The sequence below is a fragment of the Schistocerca gregaria genome, chromosome 3 (genome assembly GCF_023897955.1).
Source record: "Schistocerca gregaria isolate iqSchGreg1 chromosome 3, iqSchGreg1.2, whole genome shotgun sequence".
NCBI lineage: Eukaryota > Metazoa > Arthropoda > Insecta > Orthoptera > Acrididae > Schistocerca > Schistocerca gregaria.
This window is the reverse complement of record NC_064922.1, coordinates 668,657,199-668,680,968: the sequence shown is the minus strand read 5'-3', so window position 1 is coordinate 668,680,968 and position 23,770 is coordinate 668,657,199. Positions and strand designations below refer to the sequence as shown.

The window sequence follows — 23,770 nt, the reverse complement described above, 5'->3', positions numbered from 1 at the left end:
ACGGTTCCTCTGTCGGAATCTATTTTTGTTTCTCTTCTAAGTTTTCAAACTTTTAAAAATGTCTTCTAAATGTTCCACCACTGGACATGATTTTTCGCAACTGATGTTCATTTTGTGCTTCATTGTGGTCGAAACGTATAAAATGTAAATATAAGGCGGATTTCCAGGTGATTTCAATACTATTTTGACAGATACGTAAGAAAAACGAATACATTATGAGTCATTGCTTCATCAATGCCCATATGTTTTGCTACACCCTTCCCCCTCTTTATACTGTCATCAAATTACACACTTTTCACGTATTATTACATTAGAATTATATAGAGACATTTACAGTCATCTACTCGCGTAAACATTCCACGCGTTTCGCTTAATCATCACATATCTCGATTCAGTCCGATTTTCGTCGTATGAATAGCCATTTGAAATTGTAATAGTCCTCGAAATTCAGTTAACGTACTTGGAACCTAAATATAATAAGAACGAAGTAAAATTACAGTTCACTGTAGCAAGATCCCAATATGAACTCTCTCCGAAACTGTTCACCCTTGCATTGGAATACGTTTTCACATCAGTAGATAGGAATGAAAGTTAACGGATCATATCTGAACTATCTGAGATTTGCCATTGAAGTGCTCGATACTGAATGTTTGGAAGAACTAAAAACTATGAGACAAGAACTTAAACAAGCCTCCACAAAGAACGTCATGCTAATGAACATCAATAAAAGAAAGAAAAATGTTAATTCCAGACAACCAACCACGTCCAGTAGGAAAGTAGTCGACAAAGTCTGTTGGTGATTTCATCTACCTCGGCCACAAAACTAAACTAGGAAGACACAATCATAAACCAGAAGTTTGTCGCAAAATAGGACTGAGCTGTGCAGAATTCCACAAATTAAAATTTAACGTGACCAACAGAAATAGCCAAAATAGGCCAAGTTCTACAATATGACCATGCTATCACATTACAACCCAAGGTCTGGCAACTATAACTTTTGCTAAGCTAAGAGTTCGTAAACTAAAGCTTACACAACGACTCGTGGAGCGACAGGTATTAGGAGCCCCACTCAGAGATACAATTCGATCAGAGGATATTAGAATGAGAACAAAGATAACAGGCATCCTTGAGAGAATTCCAGCACTGAAATGGCAATGAGTCGGACACGAGACTCGAGAAGGCCACAGCAGATGGACCCCTGGAATTTTTCACTGGAGGCCATATAACCACAAGAGACGCAATAGAAGACCCAAAACGAGATGGCATCATGGCATCACGAAGTTGGTATTTGGAACACTATGTCTTGAATTCGAAATCAATGTAAACTTATCGATATCCTTCATCTAGCAAAAGAAGGCTCATTCCCGGGTGGGAGAGAGAGAGAGCTGCGAGAAAAACGGTTACCTTAGGTGTCATTAATGTGTTAATGGACATATATTTTGCTGTATTCCCTGTATCAAACTGTATAGATTTTTTTTTTTTTGTAAGTTGGGTTAGTTCATTAGTTCTTAGAGTTTTTCCAGAAGATAAGCATAACAGATGCTTTAGTCATCAATAATATGTTTTCCTTCAATATTTACATCAGCCTGCCAACGTTGGGGTAACTTTTTGACATGTGAAGTAGAAATCACGTTTTATTGAGAAACAGAACTCATTGAGATATATTTGGAGTTCATTTTCATCCGGAAAGGATGTTACTTGAAGGCTGCTCGATAGGCAGCGGAAAAGGTGAACAGCTGAGAAGGTCAGGTTAATAAAGTGGAAACGGAATGGCTTCCCAAAACAGCTCTTGTGTGGTGTTTCTTCTCGGTCTACCTGAATGTAGACGGGTGTTATCGTGCAGTTGCATCACTTTGTACAATCTTTCTGTTCATTGTTCTTGCAATGCATTTGTTGCCAATAAATGTTAGCAATGATGATTACAGCTCGAGCAAGCAATTCGTAGTACACTAATCCATCGCTGATCCACCAGATGCGTAACATTCCCATTGTGTATGCTCGCGTGTCTTTATACTGTGAGTTGCGCTTTGTTTTGGCTCACTCTCTGCTTTTATTCTTATGTAAACATAAAGACACCATTGCTCGTCACCAGTAAGGATACACAATAGGTATCGTCGGTGTTCCTCAAGAGCCAATTGATGTCGAGCAAGGAGGAGAGCACGTGGCCACTAGCTCATTTTTGTGATTTTGGCTTGGATACCACACAATTTGTGTAGAATTTAAAGATGGTGTTCCCGTGGATTCGCTGAAGATATGCCATCAGCCGCGGGAGCTGAATTCTACAAATTTTACATATTGCTAGGCACATACTAAATTTACACAAATTCCGTAGGATTGAAAGTTGGTGTGCCCATGGATCCCTTCCCTCTCCAGATGTCAGATAACGTCTATGCAGTTAAATTCTATGGGCACTATCTATGGATGGTGTGGTGGCAGTCATAGTGGAAGAAATCCTTTATCCCTGCTATGAACGGGAGAAGGTAGATGCTCCTTAATTAATGGCTAAAGTTCGTCCTCCATTATATCTGACTCACAATGTATGTGACCGCCTGCCATCTAGGATTATGTGGGGCTATTGGCTAGAGGACTTTGGTTTATTCTTCCGATTGCTGTAATAATGTGCGACATCAAAGGTACCTGCGTTTGTAAGAGAGTCTTGGGATAAAGTATTATTCTTCATCATTTTAAATCTGTAATATTCTTTTCTGAAAGATAGTATAAAGCTTCGCATTTTGAGGCCTGTACGAGAAGTAAACCCTGCTCTGCAACCATAACATTGCTTGTATGTACAGCAGTTAAAAGTCAACCTTGGGGGGGTCGGAGTGTCATGATACATCACATTTATTAGTCTCAACCTCCTGTCACTCATGATCTTGTGATGCAGCCCCTTCTTCCCCCGCCCCTTCCAAGAACCTACCTGTCACAAGTACATCACGCAAGAGAAAAAACTGTGCAGTTAGTATTGTGCAAATTAATTATTCATTCATAATTTCCATAACGACTAGGTTATGGTGGATGATAACCCAGACATAATACTATAGGCGAAATTAAAACTACTGAATAAAAACCATGATCCAGACAATTATCTATTATTGTACCAAATGATAAAAATTTGGTATCGTCACTAGCATCACCATGTGCTTGAATGATGAATCAGTCTTAAATATTTCATGCAAGGAATTATATAAAGTTAAAACTTTGTGGCTGAATTAACGAAATGAAACAATTTAGTGGCTTCGAATATCAAGGCAAATGATCTCACTAGTCTTATTCATTATATAACTGACCACGCAGCTCTTCACAGTATGAAAAGAAAGGAAGAAGTTTGACACCTCTTTACCAGGCTCGGTTCTCAATTTCGCCCGGAAGACAATTAATTTTTCGCAGAGTCATGTGATTTAAAATAGCAGCACTGCGTGATTCTTAGCGTGGCTGACTAGCAGGTTACAGCACCAGATGTCAAGGTGCCATTTCAACTGTTCCATTAGCATTACGTGCAGGTAGTGGATGCAAATTTCGTATTCCCACAGTCAGCCTCCGTCGTCCAGCGAAAGCCTCAGGACCACGTTGCTCTGGGATTCGAACACTGGTACAAACATATACGAAAACCCCTGTCCAAATGGATGCCACTGCTCTCTCCAACTAACCTCTGAGCAGTGCCTCCTAGCATAGCATCCGACAAATCACTGGGCAGACGCAGACGCAGTTACCAGTGCAAATAATTTGCAATAAAATTTGACGTTCCACCGATGTGTCCAAAAGGAAAAAGCGAATCAGATTAGGCCTCGAATAAGGCAGAAAGTGCAACCAGAACCCATCCATCCAGTGACGCGCCTGCTCGAAACTTCTTTTCCCAAAAGAATTAGAACAAATACCAATCATGTGACACTTTCGTGATTATCTGATGGTCCGACTCCAGGAATGATGCCGTCAGGTCCTGAAAGCTTTTCCGCTTGCATTCTTCCGTCCCGGCCCAGACTCGAAAACAGCATTAACTGGTGCCTCGTCCGGCCTCCGCAACTGAAGCTAAAGCTAATGTCCCAGCTCCTCCACTTCGTATTGTCCACGCTTGCGTCTAAGGGGATGGCTAGGTTGTCACTGCGGCCGGGCACAAAGAGAACAATTACTCCCGGCTGCCTACAAGTCCCCCGCCAACCGCCCACGCTGTGGCTCAAGCCGACTTCAAGGCTCTTAACCGCAAGCCGGGATGGCGTCGCTGTGCAAGCCTGCTGCAAGACAAAGGATCACTTTACAGTTAATCCAGCACAACAGTAAAGAGTAAACTGAAAAGATGTCCAGACGGTTACCCCTGAGTAACATGTACATTTTTGGAATCTTTACTGCAAGATGGAGCTGTGAAAAGATATTGCGGATGATCGTTTCACCCTAACCTCGTAACCACTCATTTGTTGATGGAAAACAATACTGAAACCAAAAACTAAATGAAGTCGCGTAACTCGAGTCTGTTTTACATCAGAATAAAATTTAAATATGAGGAGAAGGGAGGGGCAAGATAAGTTAGCGCCTCACCATCTTTGCATTTCTTTGTTAGTACTCTTCGTATTTTATCGCTTCACCAACATTTATTCATCGTCCACAGTTTATGAATCCGCGTTGAACGAAAGAAGCTAGTGTGTGATTTAATTTAGGTGCCTTATTTTTTCGTGTAAATCTTTTTATGTGCCCACTCCTTCACACAATCTGACTATGTTTTTTCCTGATACCTTTTCAAACCAAATCCCAAACACATAACACACTTCTACACTTTCTTCTTACTAGCTTTCGAATCCAGCTTAGAGTGACAAATCTATTAGCTTGTCAAAAACTTTATACTTCCCTTCAAAAATCTATACCTAATAATACATTCATCCACCCACTGAATGCAATGTTTATTGTGTACATTTTGCTTCTTTTCTTGAGAAAATGAACCCCGTTCCTCCTCGGAATTTTGTCTTTCCCCCTTAATTTCATAATATTAACTCAAACTTTCTTTTTGGATTTTAATGTTGCGTTGCCAGCACTGCACACAGCGTACAAAGGAAACCAAAACATAGTGAAAAGTGGAAGGGGGATATTAAGTCGAAATGTGTTCATGAAACGAAAAATGTTGGACATTTTAGGAACGCATACCTGCGAAGTAAAACTCAACGACAGCTTATAAGCACTATTAAGATCACGAAACGCCACTCAATTTGCTTTACAAATAACGCATATGGCACAATACAAACACCCTCTCATTCACCTTCATTAGACGAACCACATCTGCAATAATAAATCATTCCTAATCAACGTGAAATAAAATAAAGCAAATGGAATTAATCGTGTAGAGCAATAGACTAAAAATAGATTAAAGTTATCAGCAACCCGATTTGCTAGTTTCGTGAACACAATCATTGTAATTTCTCTTGCTGTCTAATGCTATACATATTCGGCATATGTTAAACCCACTCAAATTCATTTGATTGACCATAATTATTCGATAACACTCATTTCTTGAATTTATTCTGAGTGTGTTCCAAACACGAGTCGGTAATTTTCTGTGATTTCACTTTTAAGTCAATACAGACACTAATTTTGTATTTTCACATATACTCCACCAGCTTCTCAGGTAAATATTCTTATTGTAATTCATTATTCTATATTTATATTTTGTCGTATACCATGAGTGTGTGAAACTGTGCCTTCATGCTGGTGTAGCTGTTGTGAAGAATTTGAGGAAATACTAAGGTGTTACGTATTGGTATATGTTGTCAAGGATCAAATGTGTGTGAAAAAGGTGGTAGTGCAGCTGTATGGGCGTTCAGATGGCAATAAAGCAAATTTCTAATGAAACATTATCGAACATATGAATATTTGTACTAGCCTTCTCCCCGTAGCTTTGTTCGCATGTGCGTTCGACACATATATTGCCCAAGTCTGCGCCTCCTACCTCCTTCACCTTTTCCTTTGCTCCCTTAGTCCACCTCACCCATCTTCCGTCTTCTCCTTCGTACTCTTTCTCTATCTCCGTCCCCTTCTTACTCTCGATGTCCATATCCTCTTGTTCCCATTTCCTTTTCCATCTACCCACTACGACTTCCATTTACCTCATGCAGTTCATCCGGTTTCTCATCCCTGTTCGAAATCTGTCTGTTCACCAACTCCCATATCTCCCACATCCTCTGCCTCTCTCCCTAGTAATCTAGTCGCCTCCCTCTCTCTGTCCATATCCCCCTTCCCCTCTGCCTATTCAGCTCCTCCAGCCTCCCCTTTCTTCCTGTACATGCCCTCTTGCACCCTCTCTCTTTCTATCCGAAACTCTTTCCATCTCAACCTTCTGCCAGCTATGCCCATCTGCATGTGTACTTCCTACAAAACACATCAGTCAAGGAGGCCGATACTACTACCACATAATAATTCCGTTGTGCTGCAGGATAGCTTACACAGCAGGGACTGGAAAACGTTTTTCGTCTGTATCTCCACTCCTATGGGAACTAGGAGGTTCTAATCCCAAGTGCTGTCATTCGTATAATTTCCTGTTTGAGTTCAAAATCTTGTTTAAATCCATACAGGGTTTTTGGAGGAGATGCTGGATATACTTATATGCATGCAGCCTATGAATGTACATACGATTACATTTAAAGTTTCAGTTTTAAAGTGCTGCAAAAAAAAAGGAAACGCTGCACAGATTAATGTCAAATTTGAAGTAAATATTTTTAATATTTTTGAAGAACGAGGAAACTTCACTGAAGCACAAAAGAGTTGGCATAAATTTTGCCACTACTTATAAATGGGTTCTGCTACAAATAGAAGAATTCAATATGATGATTATGAGGTGAGTACCACATTGAACCAACCATATTGAGCCGTGTGCATGACCCTAAAGTTTGGCACTCAAAAGTTGCGGCACTGTTAGTTAGGCAAGTCCACCTACCACGGCAAGGTCTTACCACAGCGGACGGTAAAAGCGGTTTTTAATAGTCCTGAGACCACAAACCGAATAAAAAGGAACAATGAATCGATTACTTATGGTCCTGAGGACAGAAACAATACATAAATAAACAATTAAATCCAAGTTAACGGTCGTGAAGCTGGCTCAGGACAAATTCCTTATGCTGTCCAGCGCTATCTGCAAGAAGCTGATATGTAGAAACAGTGTTTGTACAACAGATGAGAGTGTTTCAGGGATAAAGCTAACAAGGTGACGCTAAGAATGTGTTACGCAGTGTGTGCCTTCAGTTCAGCTACGTGTGTAATCGGAGAACTCAACACAGCATCTTTCAGGTAACCACACAGCCAGGAGTCACACACATTGACATCAGGTGTTCTGGATGGACAGGCTATAAGGAAAGGAGGACTCATAACTCTAGCATTTCCAAAAGTGTGTGCTGCAGCTGCTGCAGTGGTTGTGCAGTGTGTGGATGAGCAAAATAATGCATATAAATAATCCTGCACACCCAACAACGCTGCCGTATAGGGAGCTCAGCATGAAGCAATCCCTGAACACGGGTAACATGGTATGGTTAGCAATGCACGATGTTTCATAGAATTTTATGAACCAAGCTCACAGGCACGTCCCAACTTCAGGCAGTTCCCTGCACACAGAATGTCTGCACACCACCGCTCGATCCCTCTTACAGTGTCGTAGCTACATTTTGTATTGACACTGGATCAATTGTTTTCCTTTCCTGTCACACTGCTCATCAAAAGAACCTGTCTTTTCGAATTCAGTAATAACTTTCTCCAGGTTCTTCATAGACATCGTTATAAAGCTTTTTCCATACCCGTGAGCGTCATGAAGTTCTAAAGACCCATGGGATCACAGTTAACGGTCTCCCATACACATTTATCAGCACCTCAGACACAAACAGAGGAACAGCGAGGTCTCCCGCATCTTTTATTTTGTATATTCTGCCTCTCACAACGCAACCTGGTGGTAAAATATATGTTACTTTTTTTGTTTCCAATAACATACCGTAATACTTTGATGGTATCTCTTTCAAATTTGACGTCATTCTAAACAGTGGTTTCTCTTACAGGGATTGGAAAATAGAACTTTTATAATAGGGCGTAGAAAAATTTTCGCTACCAGTCACAATAAAAGATGTACAGTTACATGAATGTGTTATCAGCAGTGGAAGGGCAAAGGCCCGAAACCGTCATACGACGAATAAATAATCTTTTATTGCGACTGGTAGCGGAAATTTTCTACATCCTATAAAGAAACAGTCAATGAGTTCAACAGCAAACACTATGGATTAAATTCACAGAAGATTAATTATAATCATCAAGGGGTTCATCCATGTACTTTCACTGATTAAAATTGTTTAATAACATACACTCATAACATTAGTATAGCAGAGTATATCGTATTGTTCTATTTAGTAACATAAACTGGCAATACGATTTATAGGTCTTTCACTGCCAAATGATAATTAATCACATATTCTGATAGACCTCTTTGGTACTCACTGTCGTTTACATGTGGTTACATACAGTGAATCAATTAAATTTACATAAATTGATAATATTTTGTCTTCACCGTTGCTGTGCGACATATATATATATATATATATATATATATATATATATATATATATATGAATAAATAGTTTACGGAAAATCAATGTAACATGTGTAAATATGACATCACGATCGAATAAATAGTTTATCATACGAAAGAGAAAGTTTTAGAATCAATGCATATACTTCAGACACAAAATTTCACCTTCCTCGAAATATTTTAACTCAGTTACATGAACATTTTCTGTTGTTCTATATGGAAGAAACGCAGTAATTTACTATAATTCTGAGAATAAATTGACTCTTTTTGGAAAATTCGGTAGCCTTGTATTTAATCTGTTACTTTCATTAACCTCAAACCTTTGATCAGTTCACTTTTAGTGGACATTAGCCACCACGTCTCCTTTACTGATACGTTTTCATGTTACTACACTCCTGGAAATTGAAATAAGAACACCGTGAATTCATTGTCCCAGGAAGGGGAAACTTTATTGACACATTCCTGGGGTCAGATACATCACATGATCACACTGACAGAACCACAGGCACATAGACACAGGCAACAGGGCATGCACAATGTCGCCACTAGTACAGTGTATATCCACCTGTTGCAGCAATGCAGGCTGCTATTCTCCCATGGAGACGATCGTAGAGATGCTGGATGTAGTCCTGTGGAACGGCTTGCCATGCCATTTCCACCTGGCGCCTCAGTTGGACCAGCGTTCGTGCCTGGACGTGCAGACCGTGTGAGACGACGCTTCATCCAGTCCCAAACATGCTCAATGGGGGACAGATTCGGAGATCTCGCTGGCCAGGGTACTTGACTTACACCTTCTAGAGCACGTTGGGTGGCACGGGATACATGCGGACGTGCATTGTCCTGTTGGAACAGCAAGTTCCCTTGCCGGTCTAGGAATGGTAGAACGATGGGTTCGATGACGATTTGGATGTACCGTGCACTATTCAGTGTCCCCTCGACGATCACCAGAGGTGTACGGCCAGTGTAGGAGATCGCTCCCCACACCATGATGCCGGGTGTTGGCCCTGTGTGCCTCGGTCGTATGCAGTCCTGATAGTGGCGCTCACCTGCACGGCGCCAAACACGCATACGACCATCATTGGCATCAAGGCAGAAGCGACTCTCATCGCTGAAGACGACACGTCTCCATTCGTCCCTCCATTCACGCCTGTCGCGACACCACTGGAGGCGGGCTGCACGATGTTGGGGCGTGAGCGGAAGACGGCCTAACGGTGTGTGGGACCGTAGCCCAGCTTCATGGAGACGGTTGCGAATAGTCCTCGCCGATACCCCAGGAGCAACAGTGTCCCTAATTTGATGGGAAGTGGCGGTGCAGTCCCCTACGGCACTGCGTAGGATCCTACGGTCTTGGTGTGCATCCGTGCGTCGCTGCGGTCCGGTCCCAGGTCGACGGGCACGTGCACCTTCCGCCGACCACTGGCGACAACATCGATGTACTGTGGAGACCTCACGCCCCACGTGTTGAGCAATTCGGCGGTACGTCCACCCGGCCTCTCGCATGCCCCCTATACGCCCTCGCTCAAAGTCCGTCAACTGCACATACGGTTCACGTCCACGCTGTCGCGGCATGCTACCAGTGTTAAAGACTGCGATGGAGCTCCGTATGCCACGGCAAACTGGATGACACTGACGGCGGCGGTGCACAAATGCTGCGCAGCTAGCGCCATTCGACGGCCAACACCGCGGTTCCTGGCGTGTCCGCTGTGCCGTGCTTGTGATCATTGCTTGTACAGCCCACTCGCAGTGTCCGGAGCAAGTATGGTGGGTCTGACACACCGGTGTCAATGTGTTCTTTTTTCCATTTCCAGGAGTGTAGAAAGAATTTCATCAATGCCACCAGTCTAAAGAAATCGTCTATTCCTTGGATGTTTTGCCTTCTAGTAATTCCTCTGTTCAGGAGTGCCGTTTCTAAACCATGTGTTCAGATACTACCAACCTGATCCAGTTGTTAATGATACGTCGACTACTGTCCTAATGTAAAATGGCCTAAAGTCGAATTTATAAAGCTGTGACTACCAACTGGAGCAGCTAGTCATTAATTCAAAAAATGTTTACCATGTTTTATAACTGCATGACGAACAAAGTGAATCACACAGCAAGAAACTTTTTGAGTTACTTCTCAGACATATGAAAGAAGTAATTTAATGATGTGCTATCATTTCAGGTTATTCGAGAGGATAAAAAGCTGTCGCATCATGCCGTTAGAAACGTCTCTGGTGAGTACTTTAACGATGTAAATTATGTACAAACTGTGACAGAAAAGTTACAAAAATCATTCGCAACAACTTTTGCTATGAAGAGTGAGTTATTTCCATAACTATTACGTATTCGTGATGGTAGCTGAAATGTTGCTTCATACGAGTAATTTGCAGATATGTAGCGTACTTTTAAACGATAAGATAAATTTTCACTATCGCAAAAACTTTACGCTCTCAATCAGAATTTATAACCTTTTAAGAAGTGCTGCCACCTGCTATATGGACAAAGCATTACATTAAATTTCCTAACTTAATCATGTTCTGGGATGTTTGAATGTCCGAATGAATTGATGTGATAGACACAAAACTCTTTTTTACTTAGTACGAAAAATCCTTTATTTCTCTTTAATTGGTATTGATAGAAGCATTCCACATAATTGCGTCAGAAGTTGGAAAAGAACACTCCTCATCAGGCAATAGCTGTTCATGTGTTGTATGTAAACAGGTAAGTTAGAGCATCCTCCTAAATTAGAGCAGCAGCATTAGCAATTCGCTACACAGAAATTGAATTTAACCACTGCCTTACATTGGAAATACATCCCAATTTACGAAAATTTATTACCAGTGTGATCCGCCAGCTTCCACTCACGGAGGCGAGACACTCAATTTTAAAGCGTAAAACATTCGGATGTGAAGGATTTCTCAATGAATAATGCAGGGGAGTTAACAGGAGAGAAAGTGCAATAAACAAATGGAGGGGGGAGAAGAGGGTGAGACATAATTATTAGATTTGTGCACAAGTTCCTAGGGTTCTTCTGTAAGCTTAATAAACAGAACAGATATACATAACACAGGCTTAAATCATTACCATTTTCTTCTACACCCGTGATATATGTGTAGCATCATTGATTAGAAACAAAAGCGTCTGCAGGCCCAGGTTTGAAATCCACAACCGACTAAATTTTCATTAATAATCAGCACTGGCGCCCTAAGATAGAAAATGCAAAGGGATATGCAAAGGCTTGACGTAGATATAGTAAGAGACAGTAAAGTGAAATAAAAAGAAGGATTTCTGGACAGATGAGTAAGGGTAACATTATTACCAGCGGAAAATGGTGTAACGGGAGTAGGTTTCGTTATGAATAGGAAGGTAGGGCACAGAGTGTGTTACTGTGAACAATTCAGTGATAGAGTTGTTCTTATCAGAACCTACAGCAAACCAATACGGACAAAGATACTTCAGGTATACATGCTGGAGTCGCAAGCTGAAGATAAAGAGATAAACTATTGAAAGAGTAATATAGTACGGAAAGGGAGATGAAATATTTTAGTCATGTGGGACTGGAATGCAGTTATAGGGGTAGGAGTAGAAGAAAGGTTACAGGAGAATATGAGCTTGAGACAAGGAATTAGAAAGGAGAAGGAGTTCTGTAATAAGTTTTAGCTAGTAAATGCGAATACTCTATTCAAGAATCACAAGAGAGGAGGTATACTTGGAAAAGGCAGGGTGATACGGTAAGAATTCAGTTATATTACATCATAGCCAGATACAGAAAGCAAAATTAGATTGTGGTATGGAAGGCTTACCCTGGAGCAGATACCGACTTACATCACAACGTAGAAGTGATGAAGAGTAGGTTCAAATTTAACAGATTAATCAGGAAGAATCAATACACAAAGATGTGGTATAAGGAAGGACTAAGGAATGACGAGATACGGTTGAAGTTCTCTACAGCTAAAGAGGAATGGAAGTCTTTAAGCTGGGCAATCACAGACGCTGTAAAGAAAAACATGGGTAGAAAGAAGAAAACTGCGAAAGAACTATGTGTACTAGAAGAAACACTTCAGATGAACGAATGGAAGAGCTACAAAAATGTTGACGGATGTTTAGGAATACAGAAACAAAAGTCTCTGAAGAATGAAAAAAGAAAGGAAATGCTGGAAAGCTAAGTCGAAACGACTGCATGAAATATGTGAAGAAGTTCAAATAGAAATGGTTCTCGTAAGGATTGACGCAGCCTGTAGAAAAGTCAAAACAGTCTACGGCAAAATTAAAAGTAAGGGTGGTAACGTTAAGTGTACATTGGAAACTCCACTGTTAAATGGAGAGGAGACCGTGGTTTGATGGAAAGAGTACATTGAGGAAAGACTTAAAATGAAAGAAAAAACAGGGAAGGGATAAATGTTCCACCGGAATTTGTAAAGTTATCGCAGGAAGTGGCAATAAAACGCCTATTCACGCTGGTGTGTAGAATGTATGAGGCTGGTAACATACCATCTGACTTTCGGAGAAATATCACCCAAACAATTCCGAAGATTGCAAGAGCTGACAAGTGCATCTAGTATCGCACAATCGGGTAAAAAGCTCATGCATCGAAGTTGCTGACGAAATGATATACAGGATAATAGAAAAGAAAATTCAGCATGTGTTAGATGGCGATCAGTTCGGGTTTAGGAAAACTAAAGACACCAGAGAGGCTATTCTGACTTTGACCTTGATAATACTAGAAAGACTAAAAAAATCAAAATAATCGACATAAGTTCATTGGATCCGTCGACTTGGAAAAAGCGTTTGATAATATAAAATCGTAGAAGATGTTTCAAATTCCGAGAAAAATAGGGATAAGCTGTAGAGAGAGACGGGTAATATGCAATATGCACAAGAGCCAAGAGGGAATAATAAGAGTGGACGACCAAAAACGAAGTGCTCGGCTTAAAAACAGTGTATGTTAAATATATAGTTTTTCGCACGTACTGTTCAATTTGTGCATCGAAGAAGTAATGATGGAAATAAATGAAAAGTTCAAGAGTGGAATTGAAATTCACGGTGAAAGGATATTAATGACACGATTCGCTGATGACATTGCTGCCCTGAGTGAAAGTGAAGAAGAATTAAATGATCTGCTGAATTTAATGAGCAATCTAACGAGTACAGAACATGGACTGAGAGTAAATCGAAGAAAGACGAAAGTAATGAGAATTAACAGAAATGATCACACCGAGAAACTTAATATCAGGACTAATGGTCACGATATAGATGAAATTTATGAACTCTGCTACCTAAGAAGAAAAATAACTAATGACGGACAGAGCAAAGACGACATCAAAATCAGACTTGCACCGGAAAAAAGGCATTCCTGGCAGAAGTCGACTAGGGTCGAATATAGTCCTCACTTTGAAGAATTAATTTCTAAGAATGGGCATTTGGTGCACAGCACTGAATGGTAGTGAAAAATGGAGTGTCGAAAAATAATATACTATTTCTAACTGCCTGCGAACGTTGGGTAACTTTTCGATTCCGTGACTGTAGAAATCAGGTGGTTTTGATGAACTCGCCGAGCCACGTTCAGAGCTTATTTCCTTCCGGATGAGAAATTCCTTCAAGGTTGTTCGGCAGAGAGCGGAAAAGACGGCAATCTAAGCGCACGAGGTCAGGTGGATAAGTTCCTAACGTAACTCCTGTGCTGCATTTTCTCTCAGTCGAGAGCTGTGCAGTATTTTCTGTCAGTCCAGAGCAATGCAGACCGGCGTTATCGTGGAGTGGCATCAAGATCACGCTGTCTTCATGGTCGTTGATCCTGAAATGCGTCTGTGCGAAACGTCTAACTTGCTGCCAGTAAATGTCAACAGTGTTGATAACACCTCGGGGTTGCAATTCATACTAAGCCAGTCGGTCGCTGTTCCACCAGATGCTTCACATTACCTCTTGTGGATGCGTACAAGTCTTTGTACATGTAGTTGCTACATTGTTTGGCCTCAACGATTCTTTTCTTTTTCTTTTGTTAGAATGAAGACATAATTTCTCGTTGTCGGTAATGATACAAGATATTATTGGTTGATGTTGTTCACGAGGCAATTGATGACGAGACATCAGACATGCACATATGGCGGCCTGCTGATTTTTGTAACTTTGGCTTAAAGCATGCGGTACCCTTAAAAATAGAAAAGCAGTTTCTAGCCGTACTCTGACTAATGTTCCTAGCTGCCTCCACTTCCCCTTTACTGAAGTGGAAGAGAAGAATGTATCTGAAAAGTTCCGATTTCTCCACTTGGCACTCAATTTTCTAACGACCACAGCTCCAGTCACTATCTCCAAAGGTAAAAATGGCAATGGGTAAATTCAAATAGCAACAGCGAAATATAAAAGAAGCCATAATCGATAAATAAACTCATGCAACAGAAACACCAAAGTGCAAAACACACAAAAAAAAGCTACGAAGTCCTCCACCAAAGTAATAGGACGGTAATATGAAAATTAAGTGAACAGGAAAGAGGGAAGTGGTATGTTTTGCCAGGCGAATATGTAATATATTGACTAACGAAGTTCTTTAACTAATGCAAGGACATGAAAGAAACTGGAACGGTAATAAAGAATAATGTAGGTAGATGCAGCGACAAAATAAATAAGGACTATATGGATGACTGTAAGTGAAGAGAGTAATCCACGGAGGAGTCTATAAGACGCCTTTATCGAGCAGTGCATGTCGAGTAGTTGATGATGGCGCTGTAAATTCCACTGTTTCTAATGATTTAAGAGATGTATTGTGTAATAGAAAGAACGGCGTTTTGTAAACTGTTCGTGTGCTTCTGTGGTTAAAGCATACCGTGCATGGCAAATTGTGTCTACCGGAAAACCAATGCTGAGGCAATTGTGATGAATCACAAGCCATGGATGACATGGGTGGTTGATCACTGTGGAGATGTGTATTGGTAAACAGATGTGCAGCTGTTGAACACTTAACCATGCAGATGAAACAAGGGGATAGCTACACTATCTCCTCAATGCCTGTCCAGCAAACGTTGCTGGGTCTGGGCCTCTACAAAATGTGCCTGCTTCATGCACCCATGTTGACAGCTGTTCATTGCCGATGATGGCAGGAGTTTGCATACCAATACCGCATCTGGACATCAACTGAATGGCGACGGGTGGCCTTTTCAGATGAATCAAGCTGTATGCGCCCCTGGATTGAGGACTGTTGCTGCGTATGGCCTTGTCACGACCATTGGAATGGTATACACTGGCGGACAGAGAGATATAGTGTGGGGAATGTTTTCGTGGCTTCGCTGAAGATGCAATGAATTAACAGAAATGTGCATGTATCCTTGGGTACCTACAGGCAATCTGTGTTTCCTCAGCATGATGTCATCTACCAAAAGAGCAATGCAATGTATCACACTGCCCACAGTGTATGTGCATGGTTTGAAGAGCAGCAGTTTACTGCACGCACTTGGCTACCAAACTCCCTGAAATGTTGGTTGGTGATTGTTATCCTCATTCTATAACATAAATTGCAAACAATTAATAACTGGGTTCTTTATTCATAAACATAGAGCTACTTAACTTAAAGTTCCATACGCTGAGGTACAAACTCTCTTCTCTATAGCCCATGAAGCCACAATGCTGTAGATGTAGAACTCCACTATGTTCACTACAATGTTGCTATGCGCTGCCTGTGTCTGTGCTAGGGGCTAAGTCTGCTGCTCCCTCTTGGTGACACAGTGGAGCTCCACGGCATTTAGACTCTAACAAACGTAACAGGCTCCAAGTAATTGGCTAAACTATCTCACTGTATCAGGCTCGATGAACCTGACTAACTGGCCCTCCGGCCAGTGACGACGGTCGTAGGTACTAGCGCCTGAAAAGGCCTTGGCATCGCGTTTCCAGCGAGTCCTGTCGTTGCCCTCTATCGATACTCTGGTAACCGCTTTGCCACATGATGTGCTGGCGTCAGCGTACGCCAGCACTTTCCTCCCTCCCCGAAATGCCGCAATGTTGTCGTGCAGTGAGGCTGCGAACGACAACAGGGAGAGAGGCAGGGCGCTGGACGTCGTGATAGGCCGCGAGCCATGACAGTGGAAGACGGCGCTCTCTCAACCGTACTCCTCTATCTGGTTTACGAGGCAACCGAAACTTCCTCCAGAAAACTGCTCCCAGGGGCACGCGTGCAGTCCTGAAGGCGTGTGCTGGGGTGATGACGGCGACGGTGACAGCGATGGCGATGGCAGGTCAAGGTACATGGGGCTGGCGAACGAGGACGGCTGGGGCAAGGGCAAATCATCCATTCGCTTCGCCTTGGGTGCCCTGATGGCACCAGCCGGCGGATGCGAAGGCCACGGATACCATGAATCGTGAAAAGAACAAGATTGTTTGGCCTAGCAGACCATTGATGGCGACGAATCCTGCAGTGGGTGCAGCAAGAGTAGCAGCGACCATGCAGAAGTTCCGCCGGTCATGGTCCGTCTCACGAGGTGGGGGATAGAAGAAGAGCAAGAGTTGCAGCACAAGTTTCGGTGTTTGGGTGGCGCGAATTATGTCCATCTGTTGATTGAAATCCGGCCGTGGCGGCCGAGCGGTTCTAGGCGCTACCGTCTGGAACCGCGCGACCGCTACGGTCGCAGGTTCGAATCCTGCCTCGGGCATGGATGTGTGTGATGTCCTTAGGTTAGTTAGGTTTAAGTAGTTCTAAGTTCTAGGAGACTGATGACCTCAGAAGTTAATTCCCATAGTGCTCAGAGCCATCTGAACCATTTGTTGATTGAAAGTTCGTAGGAAGCGTTCTGCGTCTCCATTGGTGAAACAGAGCACTTGTCAGATGACGAATGGTGTTGCATTCACAAAACTGTTCTCATTCAAGTGTAGAGAAATATGGTCCGTTGGCTGAGACCAGTACTTCTGGCAAACCTTCTATGCAACATATTGAGGACAATGACTGAATGGTGGTATGTGAGGTGTCAGAGTTCATAGGCACCGAAAATGGGAACTTGCTAAAAGGGTTTGTCACTGGGAGTTAATGCATGCTCCAAAATTGTCCTACAAAGTCTATGTACACTCGTTGCCTTTACGATTGAGTCATCACGCTGCAAATATCTATGGCATAACAGATTGATTCTGCACGCATGAGTGACATTGTGATGACATCTGCTCAATGTGGGCATCCATGCCCTGGCAAGTACAGTGCCGGCATGCCAACTGTTTTATGCGACCAATTTCCTTCATGGAGCAATCGTAACACATCCTTTTGCAACACTACAGGAATTAGCACATGGAATTGCCGATTGTCATTTTGAACGAGAATCGTACCCTGTTGAAGTGAAAGGCTATGCCGACATGCCAAATATCGGCGCACAAATGAGTTGTGAATGCTGTTTCAATGGCTGAGGCGAAAACGTGCGAATATAATGCAACAAAATCTTGAGGTCTTGATGTGATTCCGTGGCCTGTGATATTTTTCTATAGTGTGAGGAAAAAGATTCCAGCAATTAAGAGTCCTGCACATCGATTTGGCAACGAGATGTGGCAGATGCATCAAAATCAATCAGAGTCTGGCCAATCAGAAAGCGAGAGAGGGCGTCTGCATTGCCATGCTTACCATAGATCTATACACAATTTCATACTCATACTCATACTGCGAAAGCAAAAAAGCCCATCGTGGCAATTTTTGAGCACTGCGTGTAGGATCTGGCTTTTAAGGATGAAACAAGGCCTGCAAAGGCTTGTGATATGTCTCTAAATACATCTTGTGACCATACAATTAGTGATAGAATTTTTTCACACCATACACAATAGCAAGACCTTCTTTTTCAATTTGAGAAGAGTTGCACTGAGTTTAAATGAGCAGCTTCGATGAAAGAGTGGTAGGTCTGTCTTGTGCACCAAATCTACATTGAAGCACAATGCCGATTCCGTAGGAAGAAGCGTCGACTTGCAAGACTGCCGGCATGGCAGCCAAAAAATGCACTAAACATCTAGTAAAGCAATTTTGACTTTCTGAAATGCATCTTGAAAATCTTTAGACTACACAAAAGGTATATTTTTACGACACAAGCGATGTAATGGAGCCGCGATCAGAGGGGCATTCGGTATAAACCGAATTTAGTACGTCATCGTGCTTAGTACTGACTGCAATTCAGACAAACTGCAAGAAACAGGCAACTCACGGATTGATAGCAAATGAGACTGGAGGTGGTGCATACCCTGACTGTTTACCACATGACCTAAGTACTGTAGTTCACTTTGAAAAAAGTCATGCTTTTCGAGACTTTACATAAGCTGTGCATTGTCTTGCAATGTAACAGGCGCTACAAAGTTATTAGCTTTTTCCATTCCTTAGGAAAATAGTTCAGGAAATTTTTGAAACAAGCTAGCTGCAGACTGACAGTATCTTGTCGTGGATGCTAAGGGCAAACAAATCCAAGGCATCTGCTCCAAATATGTTCTCACTGTCTCTTGACTTCAACTCCGTAAAATTCACTGTCCTGGTGTGAGACTTGTAAATAGCAGGCAAACTACACTGTCCAAGAACTGGAATTTCCTGGCCGTTGTAAGCAGTGAGGTTCTTCCTAGATTTAGAACGTCGTGATGAGTCTAATTGTTCATACGTGGCACGATTAAGTAAAGGGACTGATGCCCCTATATCTAACTGAGAGTACACAACGGCCAGCAAATCGTAATGAGAAAAATAGATTGTTAGAATGTCGTTGCACTGCACTAGGGCGAGAATGAGGCACAACCATAATATTACATTAGTCAGAACCTGATGTTGGTCTGGAAAACACAACGTTCACTGCATGTGCATGAGCCTGTTTTTTTTCTGGAAGGGAACAAAATCGGTGTGTTGCGAACAAACTGTGTGGACAAGGCCTTTCTTTCCACACGTGTAACACGTGGCGTTACGTGATTACGTGATTGGCAGTCTTTTCTTTTATAGCAAAAGTCTACGGCCTGACTTCACTAAGTTCACAGGTGTGTTTACATGTTTACGACGCTGTTCTCGCAGTTGTGTACGCGCTCGTTGTTGTGGCTGCTTTGGGTGGTCGCGAGCGAGGAGCGACTGAACCCAACAAATCGGGGCCTGGTCAAACTTATCAGCCGCTGTGGCACTCGAATCGCATTGCTCTAAGAGTTGCAACACTTGAGGAAGTGAAGGATGAGAGTACGATCTTTCCCGTATTATACTATTGGGGACATTGAATGTTACAGCGTCTTTAATCATGAGGTCATTTTAAAAGTTGCCACAATTATTCTTAAATTTATACTCCCTAGTTGCGCCTATTAATTCTTTGTGTCACTGACAGTACGTTTGTTTCGGCTTTTTCTGCAAACGAAAAAATTGATATCTGGTTGCAGATACATGAACTCTCTGCCCGTAGTACTTGGTTAATGCAGCTATTACATCGTCATAAATGAGTCCGTCGGGAGACGCAGTTGGGAATAGCTTTGTATCAACCCGAAATCGAAAGAAAATATTGTAGCTTCTCAGTACCAGCTTGGAACTCTGTCAGCCATTCGTGCCATTCCTCTTCTGTATTGTTAAATTGCTGGAACGTACGTATGCTGGGCTGCGGCATTTGTTGAGTGTGTCGGTCAGTCTGTTGGGTAGCCGCCATTACTTGTGCAGCCAGAAGATGTTGTACAGTCGTCAACAAGGCAGCAGTCTGTTGGTTGTGAAACTGAAAATCTCATGTTAGATCTATTTGAATGCCCGTCTGCAGTTGAGGCGCTGGGGCAGGGGGTGGAGGGGGTGAGGTAGCCATGGTTTACACAGATATGTTATAGCAAAAAACAAGCAAAGCCTCTGACAAGAGAAATTTGATTAGTTGTGCAGCTCCCACTCCCACCCCCTCTGGAATATAATTAAGAACACAACAACAGGTATACACCTAGAAACAACTGCAATCTGAAATACAAGAGAAACAAGAAAACTCTTTTCACAGAAATGTTCTCGCCGCCACAGTGGTATTCTCTTTAGCCACTTTTACGTTATCTCTCTGTTTCTATAGAGCTATACCATGGGAAGCAAGGAGAGGATCTTGGTTGGTGGGTTTCATCCTCGTTCTATAACAAAAACTGTACGCAATTAATAACTGGATTCTTTATTTGAGCCGTGCACGACTCGTGTTCATGCCATTTATTGTATGTCATCTTCTATTACAGTACTGCCGCCTCGTTTTCTTATTCCATTTATTGCCGTAACTAACTTCCTGCCTTACTTTCCCGTGAGTGGTAGCAGCAGAGCGTATCGATAAGTGCACTGCCGTACCATCTCTAGAGCGACCGACAGTATTTCTGGGTCGTCGTGTGTCTGGCTGTTCGGTTCGTTTCGGACCAGCAGTGCAGTCGGGGATGGAGCCCCAGTGAGGTCAGCACAACCACATCGGGGACGACCGATGGTTGGTCGTTCAGTCGGTCGTGTCATCGACGACGTGTATTTGGGTCGGTTCCTTCCTGTGAAGAGATGTCGGTTGTGTTCCCTGTACATGGTTAGGTCCGAGGCAGTGTTTCCCGGACGTCGTCCGTCCGAAGGAAGTCAGTGTGTGGGAGACGCACGAGCAGTGCAGTCGCGACAGAGCAGCAACCGCAGACGGACCAGCTGAGTTGGGCTGGAGCCGCTAGCGGCATGCAAGCGCATTTGGTGTGTGGTGCTGCTTGCGAGTGTTACGAAGTTCGTCACCCACCGATCTTGGACATCTTACTATCGAGACTCGACTACTTTCATTTCTTCGTTTGATTCTGTGTGTCGTTGTGTTGGAACCTTGTGGTCGTTTTGCTGGTTGCATTGAGCGGAACTGATTTGGCTGATTGGTCGGTCGGTTGTCTGTCTGTTGGGCTGCCTTCCGACGAAGGGATTGTTGGTCAGGCTGCCTGTCTCGCCTAAACGGGCGTTTTTGTTACAATTCCAGGCCGACCCTTGGAAGTTCTGTGCGCCGTTCCTTGTCTGTTACATAGTAACTTCCCTGTTTGAGTTTTAGTTATTTGGTTGATGTGTGTTCTTCAGACAAGTTTTAATATCTCTTAAATTAATGTTCTTGTCTGGCCCTTAAGGCATATGGTTGTGATGTTTTGGTATCGGGCCTCCAGCCGAATTTGTTTCAATTGTTTTAAGATTAGGCCTTTTGATTGCTTAATATGCGGCCTCCAGACGAGTTCCATTAAAATTAAAGTGCTATGGCCTTCAGCCTGTTTAGATTGTATATTTAGAAAAAAATTTTGTGTGACACCTCCAGAAGAACCTTCTATGTCAATTTCTTCCTTAGACCTTGCGTCTTGGATTTTGAATGTGGCCTTCAGCCGACCTAAAGTTAATCAAAGGAGGTCCATTAAAGTTTTAAGTGTTCTGCATCCTTGTTGTAGTACTGAATGTTGATAAATAAAGTTTGTATGTTGAGTGTACCTGACAGTAACTTATTTTGGCTCCTTTCCACAACCCAACCCACTCTGGTCTGCTCGCGCAGGCGTTTCATTACTCATAAACAAGGAGCTACTTATAGTTACACATGTTGAGGTACAAGCTCTCTTCTGTATTGCCCATGTAGCCATAATGCTGTTGAAGTAGAAGTCCGCTATGTTCACTATAATGTTGCTGTGTGCTACCTGTGTCTGTGCTAGAGGCTAAGTCTGGAGCTCCATCTCAGTGACGCACTGGAGCTCCTTGGCGTACAGACTCGAACTAACTGGCTAAACTGGTCCTCCCGTCCGTGGTGGCTTTTGGATCACTTTCAGTCTCTGTTCTCAAGTCCTCGCACACATTCATGTGCTTGGTGTTTTGCTGCTGTGTGGCAAGGCACAGAACTAATTTAGCGGTGGCATACCTCATGTGCAAGTCCACTGGAACGAGCTCCCACTCAAGCCTGTCTCTGTTGAAAGTTTGTAGATTGTGAAACGGTGAACCTCGTTGATTTTTTGGCGAATTTTTCAATGGTTTTCTTGTTACGCAAGGTACTTGCTCAGTACACATCTCACCACGTTTAATGCACCCAGACCACTCGGAAACTTCTGTGCAGCTAGTAGTGTCCTCCTGGAGAACATCCTGAAGCATTTGGAGAGTGCCTATTGCAGATATTTTAAGCAGAAAACACGATTTCATACTCACTCTTCATTCTCTAAAAGTTGCCGTAACGACTTCGCAGGCGGAACGCGCCAACAGTCAGAGAAACTCTACACTACACTCCCATGTTGACCTACACACTGACGCCTTCTGCGCAGTTGGTTCGTGGAGGTCTCTTACTAACCCCTTCTAGCAGGAGAACTCTGTACTACGAATGGGAGCACCCTTTCAGTACTTTTTTTGTGCCTCCCTTCGTAAATCTCTTTTAATACACGCAAATTAATTTGTCACTTACCTCACATCAGAAGTGGAGAAAAGACATATTATTGCGCTGCAGAGGAGCACGGGCAGCTATCGCCATGGAACGTAAAGACAAAATCAAATAAGTCTCTTAGAATCGTTTAAAATGTTTATCACTAGGCTGTAGCGAAGCAAATCTCCGAGTAGCCACATTACCCGCCACTATAGCTGACATTCGTTGTGCTCAGGGCCCTGACACGTGGGTAAGACATTCGTTATGCTATATGTAGAATAGGAACTTGCCAGAAAAGGTGACGTCTCTCCACTTCCGTGGCCGGTGTCGTCGTTAAGGGAGCCACTGCCGGCGCGCCTCGCCCAGCTCGCCTTGTCGAAGGAAACTCGGAAAATGGTAGTCGTGCGTCCGTGTCTAGTATTACAGATATCGTCGCATAGGCCGTACGTATGCATCATCTCTTGCAACAGAAAATCCCATACATGATACAGCTGTGTGATGGTGCACGACCGATCGAAATAAAAGACTTTAATCTCAGGGACTAGTCTTGGCGTACTGTTGCGATCCCTTATGCTGTTAAGTCTGGCGTTCCTAAGCTAGTTGATCCATGCTCGCATTCCTCAGTCTACTGCTTGGTTTGGTGAAACGCCATGGGATGCATTCTTATACGAAACTCCTCGTCGCAGAGCAGTACATGCACAATACATACTTAAATATTTGTTGGATACATTCCAGTCTCCGTCCACCCCTACAGCCTTTACCATTCCAGCTCCCCATGTTACCATGAATCTTGTTTCCTGATATTATAACACAGGTCTTATAGTCTTGTCCCTTCTTCTTGTCATTATTTTCCATGTGTCCCTTCGGCCATCATTCTGTGGAGTACGTTTTCATTCCATATATGGGATGTGCCTTGGGGAATGATCAGTATTTAGGGGTATACGAACGATCA

At 42.7% G+C, this 23,770-nt stretch overlaps 1 protein-coding gene across 2 annotated transcripts in view; it reads left to right on the top strand.

The window, feature by feature from the left end:
- LOC126354714 (diuretic hormone receptor-like) overlaps positions 1-23,770 on the top strand; it is a 1,166,839-nt gene that overhangs the window by 460,741 nt on the left and 682,328 nt on the right. For both annotated transcript variants that reach the window (XM_050004564.1, XM_050004563.1), the window contains exon 3: positions 10,707-10,758. The gene's annotated coding sequence lies outside the window, so the exon portion shown is untranslated. The remainder of the gene's footprint in view (positions 1-10,706; positions 10,759-23,770) is intronic.